Genomic DNA, 20966 nt, shown 5'->3' on the forward strand with positions numbered 1-20966 from the left:
TGGCAAACATTGTCTGTATTCTCTGTGCACTTGGCAGGGATTTTTCATATTGTATATTATTGGCTCTGCTGTGTGATAGCACAACAGAGCCTTTGTAATGCTCTCGGCAGAGCGATTTATATACTGCGACTCTACTAAGTACCCTTCCCTCTGCTGGTGTTCTTCCACGGGCTCAAAGAGAAAGTGAGTCGCCCAAATAAAAAAAGTATGAATTGACATTGCTTAGAGCACAGGATGCTGTAAAGGCAAAATAATTCTTTATATAGCTCACATTAAATATCATTATTTTCAGTTGAATGGTAAAATGAAGGTTAGCCCAAAATGAAGAAAAGGATATTTTTGTCTAGCAGACCCAGATAATTAGAATCTGGTTTGCATGCACCTGAGTTTGATGCTCTAAATATGTTGTGTCAAGGACCATGGAATCTGGGGGTATCTGGCTATCAGTGCTTTTCCTCATCAACTGTTCAGATTAAAACTTATAAAAGATGGATGCCGAGAGGTCTCCTTTCATCTGTGGTCACTTTTTAAAATGGGTTACTGAAAATTTAAGTAACTTGGCTATGTACACTGCTCAATAAGGACAGCAAATATAAAACCCAATAACAAAAAAGTGAGAATGAATATTATCTTTCCCCTAGATTTGTTCCATCCAAACTACAAGCTAAAAATCTAGATCTGACAGATAAATTACCTAGGAAGATACAGTTATGATTTTTTTCATATATCATATTTAAGTTGACAGTGGATCTTATACATTTGAAACTTTACTTCCTTCTCAAAATTAACCGAAAACATTTATATTTTCCTGAATTTATTTAGACTTCATCAGTACCACTATGCCTGTACTTTTATAAGGAAATCTGATTGATAGGATATTCTAGCATTAACTGGACATAGGCTGTGTTCTCTGTTATGAGATTCAACCAACACGAGCTGTTCTCCAATTTGACATTTTTATTCATATTAAAAGGTTGATATTTGGATTCACTCATATTCAGTCATGACATGTTCAACAGCATGACTTTAAAAATAGCATAAGATGCATAAAAATAATAAGAGAAAGAGATACTAGCAGAATGTGATGCTCCAGTTAATGTCACACTGACCTGAGGATATAGAAAATGTCAATTTTCTGTGGTTAAGGCAGACCACAATGTGTGTGCAGTCTCAGGAAAAAAATGATTATGTAAAAGAGTGATGATCTTTTATTTGCTATTTGTTCACTTCTTGGTTAACTGTGGAAAAGATCAGGAAGACACAAGAAGAGTAACTTTCTGGTCCTTACTAGAACAATAAGGTAAATCTGAGGAGGAGATAAGGAAAAAAAGAAAAAGAGCTTTCAACTATTTTAAATAAAGTTTTTTAAATGCACTTAATGAATATTATTACGTTGATTAAAAAACCCAGGTATTTGTATTCTTCTTCAAATATGTTATAAATCTATTCACTTCTTTACAATCTCTGCCAACAATGATCCATCCAGTTATTACCTGACATCCTGTTTCTGTAGGGCATAAGGGATAATCTGAGAACATTTACCTAATGTATTATCCCACAAAAACAATTTAATAGCTTATGTGAAAACTCATTGAGTTAGCAAAAATTGAAGACCCGATATGATTTGTGTTCCGACTTTCAAACTTTATAGGTATGAAAATTTTGCAATTAAAAGTAATTGTAAAAATCACAATTACTTTTACACCAACCTAACTTACTGTAATAAAAAATTATTTGAGTAAGAGAAAGCAACTGAATCTGAAATACAGAGGACTTATCTAGGTACAAAAAGACTATACTTAAAAGCGAGTTTCTGATTTGATTCATAAGTAGGCTGCATCATTTTTTTCCCCAGAAAAATACTATGTAACGTCTTTAAAACTATGGCATAGTCTTTGAAAATGACATTAAAACTACTAAATAAAGTATATGGTCCTTGGCTACCCTTGAATGAAGAGAAGAGTAGAAGTATATCTTATGAAGCATGCATTTTATACCATTAAATATTTGAGAAAAATGTATTATCCTGTCAAATATGTACAGGAAATTTTGCATGTTATAACTATCTCTCAAAATTCAAGAGGCATCAAACTTTCGAAGAAGGTCTACAATCAAGAAAACTGTTTACTCTTCTTTAACACAATATCTTAAAAATGTATCTGACCATGAAATCATTTTATTACACAGCCCCAATTAATACCCAGGAAAACCAGCATTTCAGATAACACCATTTAGGCATGCCAGCTGACAGTGGAGAAAAGTAACTACATTTTAAAAATAAACTGTCTTGCAAGGTACCAGGTAATATACATTATTATCTTGTTTAATATTTATATCTGCCTGGTAGGTATTTTCTTCATTTTAAAGATGAGGAAACTCAGGTTCAGAGAAGTTTACTTATCTGCTTTGCTAACAGAAACTCAGTCAGCAACTGGGTCAGAATTCAAACCTAGGTCTATGTGATTTCAAAGCCCATGATTCTTTCTCTCCTCTTCTTGCATCTCCTGAAAATGTTTTGCTACATGTTTAAGTCCACCACCCAATTTTTGTACCTTTTTGTAGATCAGAAACAGAGTAAGTGACTTTTTCAAAAAAGTAAAAGGTAACCATTGATCATTTTTTGTCTGTTACATTGAGATCATACTATTTGTGTTTTGAAAGAATTTACTGTCCAAGGAACATCAAAAAAGTGCTTAAATGACAATAAGCAGTGTTTGTTAGGAACCCAGATCAATGGAGCAGAAAGTTTGGAATTTAAGTGCTTGCACCAGGATGAGATAAGTATGTGTCTCTCTTCCCCTTCTTCTGCTTAGATTACATGGGGCCATTATTATCATCACACCCTTGGATCTTTCCCAGGGTCTGTGTCTCCCAACATTTTTAGTGGCCTAGCAAATCCTTAACTCATTTTGTAAATAACACTCTACCTTCTCCATGCCTGCATATGAAGAGCTGCAAGAGACTTAGAGAAAAATCAGACATACAAGATGATGAATCTTAAGTCCTTAGAGCTACTCCATTTTCCACACTTCCTCTTTTCTCAACTACTCTTTCCTATTTTCTCTTCCCTCCTCAAACTTTTTCCAGACAGAATCTTGCTCTGTCGCCCAGTCTGGAGTGCAGTGGTGTGATCTCTGCTCACTGAGACCTTTGCCTTCCAGGTTCAAGCAATTCTCCTGCTTCAGCCTCCCAAGTAGCTGGGATTACAGGCACTCCATGCCCGGCTAATTTTATGTATTTTTAGTAGAAACGGAGTTTCGCCACGTTGGTCAGGCTGGTCTCAAACTCCTGGCCTCAGGTAATCCACCTGCCTCATCCTCCCAAAATGCTGGGATTACAGGTGTGACCCACTGTGCCCAGCCCCCTCTTCAAACTTCTTATGCCAGTCCCATATAATCACACTCTTCTAGTGACCTTATTACCTATTTTAGGGACAATAGAACAGGCCAAAGTTCTACATGCTCCCATGTCTATCAATATACTCGCATTTTGATCTGTGTTCTGCCTTCTCTGATAACATACAGTAAGTTTTTCCTTATTTCTATGCCCAATCCCCCCTGACCTTTTATTTTTCCTCAGAAACCATAAAAATTTTTTTTTTAAACTTATTTGGATACATAGTAGGTCTATATATTTTATATATAGAACACATGAGATATTGTGATGCAATCATACAATGAATAATCACATCAGAGTAAATAGGGTGTCCATCACCTCAAGAATTTACCATTTCTTTGTGTTATGAGCATTCCAAATGTACTCCCTCAGTTTTTCTAAAATTTACAACAAATTATCCCTGACTGTAGTTACCCTGTTGTGCTATCGAATACTATATTGTATTTATTTTATTTTTGAGACAGGATCTCATTCTGTCTCCAAGACTGGAGTGCAGTGGTGTGACTCCTGGGCTCAAATGATCCGCCCACCTCAACCTCCCAAAGTGCTTAGATTACAGACATGAGCCACTGTGCCCAGCCAAAATACAAGATATTATTCATTGTATCTAATTATATTTTTGTACCCATTAACCATCCCCATTTCCCACACCCCCCCAATCCACTGCCCTTCCCTGCCTCAGGTAACCATCCTTCTACTCTCTGTCTCCATGAGTTCAATTGTTTTAATTTTTAGCTCACATAAATGAGTGAAAATACGTAAAGTTTGTCTTTCTATGCCTGACTTCTTTCACTTAATATATTATCCTCCAGTTTTTTCATGTTGTTGCAAATGACAGAATCTCATTCTTTTTTATGGCTGATTAGTACTCCATTGTGTATATATATCACATTTTCTTTATCCATTCATCTGTTGATGGACAATTAGGTTGATTCCAAATCTTGACTATTGTGAATTGTGCTGCAAGACACATGGTAGTGCAGATATCTCCTCAATATACTGATTTTCTTTCTTTTGGGTATATACTTAGCAGTGGCATATGTACTTGTTATCAAAAATTTTCCTGAAAAACTCCTTTGAACCAATTCTAACCGGGCTTTCATTGCTATCCATCCCCTTAAACAGTTGACATAGGCAACAGTAACCGCCATGTGGCAAAACGTAATGATTGCATTACAGTTCTCTTCCTATTTGACTTCATGGCAGCATTTTTGACATGAGTAATTATCCTTTCTTTCTTGAAACACTTTCTTCCATTAAATTCCGAGACACTGTCACCTCTGTTGTCTTGCCTACCTGTTGCTCCTTTTAGTCTCCTTGGCTAATTCCAGAGAGCCACAAGATCACTGAACTTTTCATTTTTGTCAACTTTCACTGCCTGAGTGAGTTCGTTTCATCTCCTGTCTTTAAATACCATCTATTTGATGATTACTCAAATGAATACATCCTTTCCAGATTTCTTTCTTTGAAGTCTTCACATTGATATCAAGTGGGAACTTCAAAGTCAAAACAGAAATCCTGAATCTTCCTCCTCCTGCAATCTTTCTCATCTCCATAAATGGCAACTCTTTCTTTCTGTATACTCTTGCTGGTTTAGAACAGACACTTCATTATGTAGCACAGCTCTCCAATAGCCCAAGCCATTGTCTATCTACTAACTAACACCATACTGGTTAATAGACCATTGTTCGATTCTATAAGCTTAGCTGTTTCAGGGTAATGGTTACAGTAAGAAACTAAAATTTAAAGGCGTCAGTCTTTTACCTAACTTTCTTCATTATGAAGCAAATTCCTTGATGCTGATGAATGAGACATCTAGTCAGCAATTAGATTATTTTGATGGCAGAAACATGGTAGATAGATAGGTAGATAAGAAAATCCAAATCCAGAAAAGGTTTTTTTTTTTTTTTTTTTAGTGAGTCAAATCTCTGATCTCTCCATGATGGAAAGAGTTTAGTGTAATAGGCAAATGGATGATTGAGTCTAGTGATTTATGGCAAAATTTGAGTTTCAAATTGGTCTATCATGCTAACACCTTGACACTTAGTAGGGGAAGTAGCTGGATCAGTTTGGGTGAAAGGGAGTCCATTTCACTGGGCTTATATATATTCTTTATCTATGCTATACCAGCATTTTGCAAGTCCATTGTGAACATACTGACCTAGGGGGTTACTGTGAAAAAGAAGCTGAAACCATTCACACAGAAGTTTCTTGTCTGCCTGATAATTGAGAGCCTCTTCCACAGTAGAGGCAAACAAACATTGTTCTGTGGGACACAAATACTCTCCCATGTTGAGAATATGCCAAGAGCTCCACCCAGACACGTTTTGCCTAACCCAGCTTGTCATTAATCCTCAAATATTTGGAATCCCTGATGACCTGACCAAATTTCAGCTACTGTGTACATGTTGGATAAAGGTTTACTTCTCTTATGACTATATCTCCTTCCAGGAAAAGTGGGCAGTGAGATGTGCCATACAAATTACCACCCCACAGAAGATTTTCTTTATCCTTCAGGGACTGTCCTGAGGGTTCACTCTGGCTGGAGCCAGCATATGGTACAAAGCCAACTGTAAACCAAATTCAATTTTTTCTCCTCAAATAATCATAGGGAACTCCTTGGGAGTCCATAAATGTGGACTGATAGATAAACAGAAGCATGACAGGGATTGTCATGCTGAAAAGGTAAGTCAGATTTTCCTGCAACTTACTTTTACATTCATACACTTCTGCCCTTTACCATATGTAAAACTTTCATTTGACAATCAAGGGATGTCGGTACATCTGAATTCATGGCTTCAAATGACACGGAACAGGTTATGTGTTGCTTCACAGTGAAGGGTAAAAAGGCCGAGTTATTTTTAAAATGAAAAATACTGTTTGCAGAAGACATAATTTTGCTAAAAAATTCTAGAGAAAACTGAAGTGATGATCTTTTCGTCTGGTGTTACAACATTCCATCAGGTTTCAGATAACCCTCCTACCACTACACAAAAACTCACAAGCTGTAACCTTGCTATCACTCACCCATAAGCAAGCTTCAGGTGTTTATTGAGATAAAGTGCCACATTTATTGTAGTATTTGTGCATTTCTTAACAACTTGACATTTGTAAAATTGAGCTACTGTTTTTGTTAGTTTTCTATTTTTTTAAAAATGTGTCACCAATTAAGCTGTGCCCCTGGACCCATTTTTCCCATAAACCTAGTCTAGTGACTTTGTTGTATGTTTTTGCATAATGTGGTGACTTTTAGAAACACATATGTACCACTATAACAGAACTGACTACACAACACAGTGCTGGAAGAGATTCCCACAAACAGGAAGATAAGTCAGATATTTGGAGACCAACAATAAAAGACATTTTTTTCCCCACAGAAAATGGAGTAGTAAATACTAAGGACTCAAACAAGAAAGCGGATGCAGTACCAATATATCGATTATTTACTACATAGCAGACACAATATTAACTTTTAAAGTTGAAAATTTTACAGGAGAATTCTCAAGGTAATGTCAGAATGGTAGGACAAACATCATATGACACAGAAAGGACTGGGAATGACTGCCAAGGAGATACTTTTCATTATAGACTGTTAGAAATACTTGAGTTATCTAGTCCTTAGAAAATATTTGGGTTGAGCCAATGATATGGCTACTTTGAAAAGAAAAATTAATATACCAAAATGCATGAATATGAGACTGTCGGGCATTCTTCCTTTAAGCAGTTTATATACTTAATTATGAGAGGAATGACATATTCGTAAACCAGTATTAATAGGTGATATGTTATCAATACCAAAATTTGTGCTGCGAATTCTTTGGAGATGGAATCATGTTTGCTCCAAAGAGCAGGTGTTGGTTTTGCTGTTAAAAACAAACAAAGCAATTTGGATGTAGAGAAAAAGGAGAAAACATTCTCAGAGGAAGGAAAAAGAGGGACAAAGGAAGAAGGGAGAATATGCTTGACACATTAGAAACGAGTTTCAAGAAGGAGGAAATCCAAACAGAGAAATATTGCAAGAAGTAATCCAAAGACAGTTAGAAAGACAAATTAATAGCATGTATAAAAGAGTATTTTAAGTGGGACTGTGGAGTTGGAAGTCAAATTAGCTAAGTGGGGTGAGGGCAGTGAGGAAATATAGAAGCGGTGGGATTCAGACCACTTGTTTTTACAAAGTTTGCCAGAAAAGATGCAGGAAAGGCACTACAATAGTTAAGGTTCAGAATGTTCAAGCAAAGTTATTCAAAAGAGCATATATCCATGCTAGAAGACAAACATGAGTCTATAAAAACCTTGAATCAATATAAACTCTTTGATCTGGAGGATAAACTATACACATGGGTCAAGATCATTCCTTATACTGAAGTGTTTTGCATTACTTTTATTGTTTTTGTTCATTTATAAATGTTTTACTTATTTACTCTAGTATCTCATTTATAAAGTGTACATTTTCATTCATAATTTATATTTTTTATAATTCTGAAGTAAAATTATGAATATTCTCATGGTTTTCTATTTAAATTTATTTGTGAATATTCTTTTCTGCTCAAATCACCTTACTTTGGAAGTGTTTTCATCAGTTTTATGATATTTGGTTTTATTCCTTGAACCACAAATCCCTGATATAGTAATCTAGAACATGGCTTAATAAAAAAAATCAATGAAGATGTCATTTAAAGGTAATCATACACAGCCAGTAAAAATGATTGTCATTAGCAGTCTTAAAAATTTGTAACACATGAGTCTTAAAATAATCTTATCAATTTGTTCAGAAACTCCAGTTAAAATAATTTTTTAAAGAATACTTTTATAATAAATTTCATTATAGTTTCATTTATAATGAAAAACAAAATAGAAAAACTCCAAATAGGGGAATAATTAAAATGAGTGTGGTATTTCTATACAGTGAAATGTTCAGTAGCAATTTGAAAATTTTTCAAATACTATATGATGATACAGGAAATTCTGAATATATAGATTACAATATCGGGAGAGGAAACAGAAAGTTAAATTTTTATTTTAATGTGAATTTAACATTATGAGTATTATGCGTATATATGGAAGAAATTTATCAAAATTAACTGTTGTCTTTTGTTTTAATTTTTCTTGATTGTGGCTTTATGGATGATTTTAACTTTTCTCTTTGCGCCTGCCTGCATTTTCCAAATTCTTTATTGTAAACATAAACTACTTGTATAATTGGAGAAATTTTTTAAAAAAATTTAAATGATAAACACACAATAACATCAAAAATACAAAATGAGAAGACAGCAAGTTAACCCAAACTCTAACAAATGTTGTACATAGAAATGACAATAGTGATATTATAGTTTTCATCATAGAGTGACTGTAATTAGAAATAAATGAATGCTTAGCTTCAATGTGTAATCTTGGAAAAAGCTGATGAGAAAAACAAAGGAGAAATCTCATTCTTTTTTGGAAAGGGCATTAGAATTTGTTTTTAAAAGCAGAAATTAGGTTTGCTACTGAATCACTGTGTTTGCTACCAGATGCTTCTCTTTAGTTTTTATGAGGATCATTGTTGTTCACCTCTAAAAAATTAACTACTGTTTGGCTAGTGTGCAAATGCTAAATCAAACACCTGCTTTCAAGACATGCACTGTTGATAGTCTGCCGACTCTAATCCATCTGATGCTAGATGTTGCATTTTTGGAGGAGGTAATATAAGAGGAATCTCCACCTCTAAATCATGGAAAAACATGGGTTTCTCCTTCTGTTCTTTTATCACATTTTTTAGCATGCACACTCTTATTTTTTTATTTTTGAAGCCTTTATATTCAATACCCATTTTCTGCTTATTATCCCATGACCGCAGGTACTAACAAGCAACTTTCTGGTAATTTTATCCTGAGATGCATCTGCTTCTTAGCTGGACATCTTTCCTTGTGTTTGCTAGGCTATGTCCAAGGTAAGTTTTGCCAAGATCCTATGTTTGCACTCAGAGATAAAATAGACAGATAGATAGATCTGTTGATACAGAGAGATGATTTTAAAATTACACACACACACACACACACAAACTTCAATTCATAGGTAAAATAAGTTATTTTTTCATCTTGAATTGAGTAAGTTGCATTAATTTCAGAATCTTGAAAGAATGTGGTATATGTTTAGGTATGAAGCAACAAGTGACTTCTCCATTCATCAAAAGTTTGTTGAATGCGTGTTTAACCAGTAGAACACAAGAACCTGTGGAGCAGACAAAGATTAATTATACCTGTACTCATGCAACAATGTTTGTGTTCCAAACAAATTATATTTGCTTGTGTTTAAACGATGCATAAATCTGATGCGTGCAGATGAACGTGTGTTCAGGATGAGTGAGCACACTTGTTTGAATGTCATATTTATCCCTGTATTTTGTCAGAAAATTAACTTCTTTGGAGTTTGTGCTTGAGCTGAGCATATGGTTGTTGATCTCTGGAGATGACAGCCTATCTGAGCAATAGCTCCTTATGGCTCCAGCTCTCCTCGGCTGGCAGATGCTTTGGGCTTTTCTACAATTAAGTGGAGATCATCACTGTTTTCTTTGAGCACTGCTGTGCCTTGTACTCTGAAGTGTTTTGTTAATCACTGTCTGCCTTCGACAGAAGCTGCCAAAGCTCTCATTAAGTTTGAATTTTGAGATGTCATGCTCGAATGATGGAATTTCATCCTTTTTCTGCATGAATGGAATTGGCTATGGAAAGGTGCCAGAAAAAAAAAAAAAATCATGTCACTAAAGTATACTTGCTTTATATTTCAGAGATAAAACAAAAGGCAGTTGGGGGAGGGGGATTCCCAATAATTTGTCAACCCTGGAGCATGTAGTTTCCTAGGTGATATAATTGTTGGGTGCTCACCCTTATTAACAGGAATGGTTCCTTCATTGCATAGATCAACGATCAGTCATTTCCTTGTTCCCTAAGTGAACTTCAAATGTCTTTTCTTACTGACTCCAAGACCTTTCATGGCATTTGATATCGACTCTTGGTATGTTGAAACAGAAAGTAGATGTAAGTTGCACACAAGTAAAGCAATTGCTTTAATAACCTGTCTGTCTAATTGGAGGCAAGTGAAGATATTTGATAGTAAAAGAAAAAAAAAAAACCTGTCACTTTGCCCTTCAAAATAATTGTGTGAAGTTGTACAGAGACTAAAAACTAAATGCATCTGTTGACTATTTAATGATTTGCTGCAGGAAACTAAGTGTTATGGGAAATACAGTTTGAAAAGACATTACCCATTTCTCTTGGTGAATCTAATTGTTTCAGTTGAATGAGGAAAAGTAGAAAGTAAGCCTTAAAGAAAAAAAATACTTAGAGTAATTAGCTCTAATGCCTAATCACTTGAGTCATAAAACATTTAGAAATGTATTAAACTGATCTATAAAGTCTTATACATGCAAACACTGACATCTTCCACTTGTTAACAAACTTCAAAGGCAACACTGTTTTTGTGTCCAATGTGTCTGTGGCTCAATTATTTTAGTCAACAGCTTATGTGATGGATATTTTATGGACACATTTTAATGGTCACAAACAAAACAAAATTCAAACCTGTTACTTAGCAGTAGGAAGAAAGCTGGCTACTCTGGCTGCAGTAATCCCGCAGCCTCTTGACTTCTGTATGAATACAACATGCATTTTCCATAAGGACAGAAACAGATTTTTATAACACACTGTTTAAGTACAATGCCCACCCTTTTAGATTATTTTATTGAATGTGCATATTGAAAGTGCTGGAGTAAAATGTTGATTGAGACTTTTGAGGCAAAACATTAGCTAATGAATTTTATAGGTGATTAGAAAATTACTATTATTTCTGCACTCTTGGAACACTTGAGGAATATGCTCTAGGAAACTTGTTGCTGTAACAGCAGATGAGAAACGTAAGATCTTCGACAGAAACTAAGAAAAACTTTCAGGTAAGTGTATGTTCCTATAAATTCCTGATTTCATCTTTTGTCCTATGTTTAGACGGAGAAGCTGACCACTTGTCTGACATAAATTCACTTATACCATGAGATCCTACTCCTATTACCCAAAATATCAGCTCCACCTTAGGTTAAAGAACTGCCTTTAGAAAGAAAAATAACATTAAGTTACAAATATCCCTTGAGCCAGATTTTTCTCTTTTCACATCAGTAGGAATTAGTACATCCTACTTAGCTCACTGTCTCCTATTAGAGAACAAAACGTGAGGGTAGCTGCCAATTTTAATAAGATCTGAAAGGCCTAGTGTAGAGCATTTCTCACAGAGCTGACTGGCAGAGTGCTTACTCGTTGGATGTACTTGATGTTTCAGAAACGAGATGGTGGTGCTCTGGTACACAGGGTTGCGAGAACTAAGGGAAAACATGTTAACTCGATCTATTTGACAATTTAAAATCCAAGTTCACTCCCGTGCTATTTCAGGGGAAGATGTAACAAATATTGGAAAAAAAAATACGGCTAAAATATCTGGCCTCTGTTCATAGATTTGAGACATATGGGTTACAGAGAAACCACATAAACTATCTGAACTTCATTATTCACTCTGTGTACCTCAAAGTGACATTGTGACTATAATATAAATTGAGTATGGAGGACCACTGAAAACCTAAAGCACTGTGCAGTGGTAAGGCAACATAACACCAACATTCAACTTCAAAACCTAGTCCTTTCTTCACTGACTCCTTTTTCTAGATTCTAGATTTCAGGAAGTATTCACATCTATAGTGACTCAAACACATATTCTTTTAAAGAATTTTCTATAATGGTAACGATAGAGCACTTGGCAACTCTAGGTCTTTCTCTCTATATAATACTTGTGCATTGAATGTATGTATATCATTGAGATCTATATTCTTTGATTTATGATAGCTGTTTAAATATATTCATATTTATCTTTAGAATTTGTGTACATATTTATTTATCTCGAATATTGTCCAAAATTAAAGGAATATTATCTGCCTGGAATAAGTTTAATTATTCAAGTTCATTTTCATTAAATGATTTTGAAATGTGTTAAAGTAGAGACTAAACTACAAGAACATCCTGACATTGGTAAGAAATCTGTCAAATAATTTGAAAAAATTTAATCAAATTCAAAATGGAAGACCTCTTTTTTAATTCAAAAAATTTCTTTTCTCTAATTGGTAAAGTGCAAATGAGGTAGAAAGATAAGTTTTATCATTTTTAAATGCACCATTTTTTTCTAAAAAAATAAAAGTGGTAACTCATCATTTTAGAAAATACAGAGAGGTAAGTAAATAAAACCAAAAATATGGGGGTTAAGGACAGACATAATCCCATTACTCAGAAATAACCAAAGATATTGGTCAGGCATATGAAAAGGTACTCAACATCATTGGTATTAGAGAAGTTCAAATCAACACCACAATGAGATGTCATCTCCCCCCATTTAAAATGGCTTTCATCCAAAAGACAGGCGATAATAAATGCTGGAGAGGATGTGGAGAATAGGGAACCCGCGTACATTGTTAGCGGGAATGAAAATTAGTACGACCACTAAAGAGGATAGTTTCGAGATTCCTCAAAAAATTAGAGCTGCCATATGATCTAACAGTCTCACTGCTGGGTATATACTTGAAAGAATGAAACTCAATATATCAAAGAGATATCTTTACTCTCATATTTATTGCAGCACTGTTCACAGTGGTCATTATTTGGAAGCTACCTGTGTCTGTCAACAGAGGAATGGATAAAGAAAATGTGGTACATATACACAATGGAGTAGTATTCAGCCGTAAAAAAGAAGGAGATCCTGTCATTAGCAAAAGCATGGATGGAGCTGGAGGTTATTATGTTAAGTGAAATAAATCAGGCAAAGAAACACAAACTTCACATGTTCTCACTTATTTGTGGGGGCTAAAAAAAATCAAAACAGTTGAACTCCTGGAGATAAAGAATAGAATGATGGTTACCAGAGGCTGGGGAGGGTAGTTGGGGCTCAGGGAGAAGTGGGGATGGTAAATGGCATCAAAAAATAGTTAGAAAGAATGAATAAGATGTAGCATTTGATAGAACAACAGGATGACTATAGTTAATAATAATTTAATTGTACATTTAAAAATAACTGAAAGAGTACAATTAGATTGTAATACAAAGGATAAATGTTTGAGGGTACGGATATCCCATTTTCCAAAATGTGATGAGTATGCATTGCATGCCTATATCAAAGTATCTTTTCATGTACCCCATAAATATAGACATCTACAATGTACCCACAAAAATTAAAAGTATAAAAAAATTGCTGTTGGTCCCTTATAGTATGTTTTTTCTTTTATGTAAATATGATCATCTCAATTATTGTATAATATTGAATCCTGTGCTTTCCATTTAACATTATATGAAACTATATGTATTGTTAAAATTCTAAAACAGCTTTTTGTATGTATAATTTCACATACACATTGTTATATATATGTATATATATTCTTTGTATGTATGTGGATTATTTTGTCAATATTATGCTATCGTGAGCACTTAGTATTTTTCCAGTGTTTTGCTGTTCTACATAAAAATACACTAAATGTTTTTCCAAATAAAACTTTTTCTGAACTTGGTCTCATTTTCTTATTTTAGAATATAAGGAATTTAATTCCTGCCTAAAAGGTCATGTGAGAATTGTTCAGGTTTTGATATATAAGGCTAAATTTCATATTTGGACTTTGATTTAAAACTTGATAGACTTTTGATTTTCCATCAATAGAATCATATTTCACTGAACTTCTGATTAGGAGAGTGAAAACCTTGTAAAGTTTTTCTTTCTTTTTACATGCCAGTGCCCCCAGTGTGAGCACACACAGACACATATATATTACAAAACAGAGAAGAAAATGTTTTGCATAAAAGTATCTAATGTCTTTCTTTCTTGAAGGAAATGTAAATGACAATGCTGAAATATATAGTACTTATTGGCAATGTAACCTCTTGAGTGTTAGCAGAGAAGGCAGAAAAGTTACCCCACCATCTTGTTTTTCAGATGTTCTCTAGCACCACCGTTCTTATCTTCTCAGTACCTATTCTCTTTCTTCCCTCCATACTCGCTCCTCTCATCTCCACTCCATCACCATTACCACACTGGCTTTGAAACATCGCTAAAGCATTTTTAAGGAATACAATCCAAAATGGTACAATAATTTACATCATCTACATTAACATAATGAGTCTTTTTTTTGGTAATCTATTTTATTAGATCTTTGTGAAAGTTAAACTAGATAACTCACATTAAATATTTGATAGAGTGCCTTATGAATGTTCAACAAAGCATTACGTTTCATTTCTCCTCATGTTATTAATAAACTGACAGAGCAGTGATGTAACACTAGAAAGCTTATAAGGTATCTATAATTAATGTCCAATATGTATTAAAAGTACACTAGCTGGGGTAAAAAAAAAAAAAAAAAATCCAAAAGTTTGGGAAAATCTTCCTCAGGGAGACAAGTGCTATCACTAAACACATAGCTATCTAGGGACATGCATCCATTCCTTTTCTGCTAACATTTTGGAGAATTTTCTGGGATAGACATGACTACAAGAGTTTTCAGAGGTTATAATATTTTTAGTGTTTGGAATCAAACAAAAAAAGTAGAATTTAAGATAGATTGTTGTCTCTGTACTTCTATTTTTCCGTCTTTGTTAAGACAATATGTTTTATGTATAACTTAGTGGTACCAGTATGAACTAAGTGCCAAATACTTTGGAAGTGTTAAACTTATAAATATCGGGATTTATTTAAAATACAAAACTGATTTAATTGTACTCATATTTTAATGACACATGTATTTTTGAGTATTTCAAAACAATCCATTTAAACAGTGCTATCTCCTCACCTTTAAAAAGACAGCATTGGATGGCAAGTCTTTAAGAAAACTTAATTTCTCCATCGTGATATTAGTAACATCTATACCAAATTTACAATATTTCTTTCTGCATTAATCATATAGAAAGACAATCAACAGGCTATTTTAAAAATGTTGTAAGAAAATTATTACTGGCATCAAACCCTATATTGTCACATATTATACCCTCACCTTCAGACAATGGAAATGTAAATAAAAGTAGATTGGGTTCATGTACTAATATTCTGAATAAAATTAAATCCTACCAATTAAAGACAACAGAATAAAATATTTTGAATATTTCAGCAGATATATTTGAAAAATATTCTACCCCTAACAAAATTAGTTTGCACTACTAACACATATTATTATAAGCCAGATCAGGCTGATGTCTCCTGCTAATGCTTCACAGAATTACGCTTTTTATAACCAAAGAAATGGAGTGTGCACTCTAAAAGTATCTACATAATCATCTCCCTTCAGAACAAACCCAAAGTTTTGAATCTTGAGGAATACAAAGCACAAACTATCATTTACAGATTCTAGGGCAGATGGATAAGGCTAAATTTTTTTGGCCTTTGTCTTAAACACATGATGTGTCTCTTTTTTCTTAAATATATATGAGTATACTCTCACAGGTACGTATTAAAGTAAATTTTATTTGGTTTATATGTACTTTTTAAAACATGTCTCCTCTGACCACAGTGATTCTAGTCTTCCCTACATACTTCCTTAGCTGGGCCCCCAGAATCTTCTCTCCATTTTCCTGTCCTTCTTCCTTATGCACACCCCATTCCAGAATAAGAATATAAGTGCTATTTCGATCAATATTTGTTTCCTTACCAGCAATTAACCTTCAAGGGAACAATTATGATTGCTTAACTTTTGTCATCTATTGGTTCTGCCCAGATGTTATTCTAATTATTTCCCCAAAAAAGAACCCTACATACAATGTATTCTACCCTCAAGGAATAAACACTTGAAAAAGGAAAAAAAAACCTTGTATGTATAATTGTATCGGGAGTTTCTTCCTTCCAGTGGGTTCGTGGTCTCGGTGACTTCAAGAATGAAGCTGCAGACCTTGGTGGTGAGTGTTACAGCTCTTAAGGGTGGTGCATTTGGAGTTTGTTCCTTCAGATGTGTCTGGAATTTTTTCCTTCCGGTGGGTTCGTGGTCTCGCTGACTTCAAGAATGAAGCCGCCGACCTTCGCAGTGAGTGTTACAGCTCTCAAAGGTGGTGCCTGGAACCAAAGAGTGAGAAGCAGCAAGATTTATGGTGAAGAGCAAAAGAACAAAAATTTCACAGCGTGGAAGGGAGCCCAAGCAGGTTGCTGCTACTGGCTGGGGAGGCCAGCTTTTATTCCCTTATTTGTCCCCACCCACGTCCTGCTGATTGGTCCATTTTACAGAGCGCTGACTGGTCCATTTTACAGAGCATTGATTGGTCCACTTTACAAACGTCTAGCTAGCTACAGAGCACTGATTGGTGCATTTTACAATCCTAGCTACAGAGTGCTGAGTGGCACATTTTACAAGTCTCTTGCAAGACAGAAAAGTTCTCCAAGTCCCCACCCAACTCAGAAGTCCAGCTGACTTCACCTCTCATAATGACCATAAAAATTTAAGGTGCTTTTAGTTTTTGCTTTACAGAAAATATAACTATGTTGTTAGTCATCAAATATGTAGAGAAAAATAATCATGTGTTACAATGAAATCTAATGAGAAAAACGTAATAAAAAAGCTAATATTCAGCTGCTGACCTTAAAAAATAGGATGACATTGCTTCTCAGCCTTTCGGCTAAGATCAAGTATGAAAAATAGGATTACATATTTGGTCCCTAGTTTTGCAGTCAAGGGAATTAATTTCGGAGAAAAATGTTGAGCTTCTTTTTTTTTTTTTTTTAATTTAGTTTTGAGGTTGGAAGATCATGTCACAGAACCATTTTAATACCTAAAATATTTTTGTTTACAATTTTGTTATTTTGCAACAAGTTAAAATACTAAAGAGAAAGTAAATGATATAGTAGAAATGTCTTCTGGTCCAGAGTGAATTAGGAGTTATGAAGAATAGAGATGTTGAGACAAGAGAGTTGGCCTGACTGTCTCTTGTTGAAGATTGAGAGAGGGGAAGGAGGGTTCAGTAAGGTGCATGGAGCGGGGAGATCAAAGGTACAATCACATCAACATGGCAGATCTTTGTGATCCTGTAGCAAGAACTCGAGCTTAGCTAGTATAAAATAGACAAGACCAAGGACCAGATGACAATATGTCTACAGAGTCTGCTGGAAGAAATATGGCAAATTGAATTATTGCTCCCAATACCTCACTAGCTTCTCTCATAGAAGTATACATTTAAGGCCTTTAACATGTAGATTTCCAGGGCTTCTGACCAGAGTATGAGGATTATACACCCCTCCACCCCACCACCATACATTGATTTTGGTTTGGACTTATGTCTTTCTTTGGCCAGTGTGCTCTAGGTAGAAGTGGCAGTGTGCCAGTTTTGAGCCATGACCTTAAGAGGTACTGCATGGGCCCCTCTTGCTCTTCTGGTCTCTATCATGAGAAGATCACAACCTGGGTAGCAATGACTCTCTGAATACTAAGCATATGAAAAAAACCACATCAGACCTGCAGGGAAAGTAGAGCCACCTGAGCCAAACCACAAACCTATGACCCACAACGAAAATAAATGTCTTTGTATGACATTGATATTTGGGGGACATTTTTGCGTGTGCAAAATTATCACAGGAGAAATCTGATAATATAGGGAGGATTCAGCAGAAGGACCTTGCCATGGGATGGCTCTCCTTCCAGGGCTACAGATCAGACTCTCCAAGATCAAATGTGAGAACTGTGCTAACTCCAGCATGAGCCTAGATGAGGCCTATCAGTAGAGGAATACTCCCTCTTCCCAAAGATACTAAGAGATCAGATTAGGTTATGTCATCAGAGTCTTCCCTTTCCAAGGCCAGCTGGGCAAAGAGTACCTATGTGGACAAAAAATATAACCTTATAAATCAGAGGGGACAGTGAACATTTTATCCAAGCGCCTGACATTTCCTTGTTTCCATAAGTTCTCAGGCATTTCTGCTACACTTAGAATTCATCTTCCAAGAAGAAAATTGAAATGAGGGGGCTGTGAAACAGAAATAATTATTCAAGAAAAAATAAACACTTCTTAAATAGACAATGTATATCGTCACTCCGTTTGGGCTTTAAAAATTAGCCATTTAGGCTAGGTGCGGTGGGTCATGCCTGTAATCCCAGCACTTTGGGAGGCCAAGGCTGGCAGATCATGAGGTCAGGAGTTCAAGACCAGGCTGGCCAAGATGGTGAACTCCCGTCTCTGCTAAAAATACAAAAATTAGCCAGGCGTGGTTGAGCTTCTTTCTGAGCACCTGTAATCCCAGCTGCTTGGGAGGCTGAGGCAGAGAATTGCTCAAACCTGGTAGGTGGAGGTTGCAGTGAGCCGAGATTGTGCCACTGCACTCTAGCCTGGGTGACAGAGCGAGACTCCATCTAAACAAAACAAAACAAACAAACAAAATTAGCCTTTTAATTCCTTGTTTGCATTCACCTGATAACTACAAATTAGGGGGTTAGGATAAAGACTAGACTGGTTCTGGGCAAAATAAAGATACTTTTCTCTATTAATCAAGAACTACATTGGATTACAACTAGTTAAAATGGTTTGTTAAGGTTTCAAGGAGGAAGTAGGATATATAAGCAGAATTATGAAAGGATAGGAAAAGATAAATTGTGGTGAAAGATGAGTGGTGTGGGTCTCCATTTTGTTTCCCTCTATCCACAGTTGGTGCTTCCATGTACCCTGTGGTTGTTTGTGAAGAAAGAAAATCACTCAAAGGAAACAAAGACAGTTTCACAGTTCAGTTCTTGCTTATCCAAAAAGAGTGAAGAGCATGCCAAAGGGTGTAATTCCTTTTTAACTTAAGATTTCTGTATGTTTTTAAATACTACTTTTCTAAATAGACTATTCCCATGAAGTTTAAAAGGCAAAGAAAACGCAAACATTGCAACCTTATCAATTGTTGCGAAATCACTACCGATGGAAACTTTTGTACTTAGAGTGTACTATTCTGCTGAGTAAATAAAATGATTCAGCTGTTGCTCTTATTATTTTCATTTACTTTGAATCACAGAGGATATCGATAGGCTTTTAAGTTCATAAAATGTGCACACTGATGAATATAAATAGCTATTTCTTAAAAATTGCATCTCTGGACATTTTTTTTTAATCAACAAATACCTACTTATGGATTGGGTCTGGTTGTGGATCTAGTCCATAATTCCATAATTTTGGTTCCTGCATATTATTGATCCTTAGTCTGTTACTTTTTATATTTGTTATGGACTGAATGTTTGTGTTCTCCTGCAAATTCATATATTCAAATCTTAACCCCCCAATATGATGATATCAGGAGGTAGTAAGAGGAGAAGCTGGCTGGGCTTCTGGGTCTGGTGGGGATGTGGAGAACTTTTCTTTCTAGCTAAAGGATTGGAAACACACCAGTCAGCACTCTGTGTCTAGCTAAAGGATTGTAAACACACCAATCCGTGCTCTGTGTCTAGCTAAAAGTTTGTAAACACACCAATCAGCACTTGTAAAATGGACCAATCAGCAGGACATGGGTGGGGCCAAATAAGGGAATAAAAGCTGGCCACCTGAGCCAGTAGGGGCAACCCACTTGGGTCGCCTTCCATGCTGTGGAAGCTTTGTTCTTTTGCTGTTAGCAATAAATCTTGCTGCTGCTCATTCTTTGGGTCTGCACTACCTTTATGGGCTGTAACACTCACTGCGAAGGTCTGCAGCTTCACTCCTGAAGCCAGCGAGACCACGAACGCACCGGGAGGAATGAACAATTCAGGATGCGCCGCCTTTAAGAGCTGTAACACTCACTGGGAAGGTCTGCAGCTTCATTCCTGAAGTCAGTGAGACCATGAACCCACCAGAAGGAATAAACTCTGGACACATCTGAACATCTGAAGGAACAAACTCTGGACACACCATCTTTAAGAACTGTAACACTCACTGGGAGAGTCTGCGGCTTCATTCTTGAAGTCAGTGAGACCGAGAATCCACCGGAAGGAACCAGTTCCAGACACAGTAGGACCTTTTGGAGGTAATTACATCATGAGTGGAAAGCTTTTATCAATAGGATTAGTGCCCTTATAAAAAGAGATAAGAGAGAGATGATTTTTTTTTTCTCCCGGCCATGTGAGAACAAAACGAAAAATAATTAGCCATTTCAAAAGAGGTAAAGTGTCCTCACCAGACGCTAGATCTTCTGGGGCTTTGATCTTGGACTCCCCAGCCTCCATAACCGTGAGAAGTAAATGCTGTTTAAGCTACCCAATCTGTGGTGTCTCAAGATGGCAGCCTAATCAGACCAACACAATAATCAAATAACATATTACCTTAATATGTCACAAATATCTACCATAGGCAATTACGTTTTTTTTGTGTTCTTACTGATTACAAAACCAATAAAACATAAAGAAATAAATTTATTTATTTATTTATTTTTGACAAGTCTTGCTCTGTCACCCAGGCTGGAATGCAGTGGCGCGATCTAGGCTCACTGCAAGCTCCACCTCCCAGGTTCACACCATTCTCCTGCCTCAGCCTCCTGAGTAGCTGGGACTACAGGTGCCTACCACCACACCTGGCTATTTTTTTTTTTTTTTTTGTATTTTTAAC

The 20966-nt window shown here is 35.7% G+C and overlaps 1 pseudogene; it reads right to left on the reverse strand.

The window, feature by feature from the left end:
* The window catches only part of LOC110743600, a 47103-nt pseudogene extending 31814 nt beyond the window's left edge, over window positions 1-15289 (reverse strand).
* Between the last annotated feature and the right edge of the window lie 5677 nt (window positions 15290-20966).

Source organism: Papio anubis, chromosome 5 (genome assembly GCF_008728515.1).
Source record: "Papio anubis isolate 15944 chromosome 5, Panubis1.0, whole genome shotgun sequence".
Taxonomy (NCBI): domain Eukaryota; kingdom Metazoa; phylum Chordata; class Mammalia; order Primates; family Cercopithecidae; genus Papio; species Papio anubis.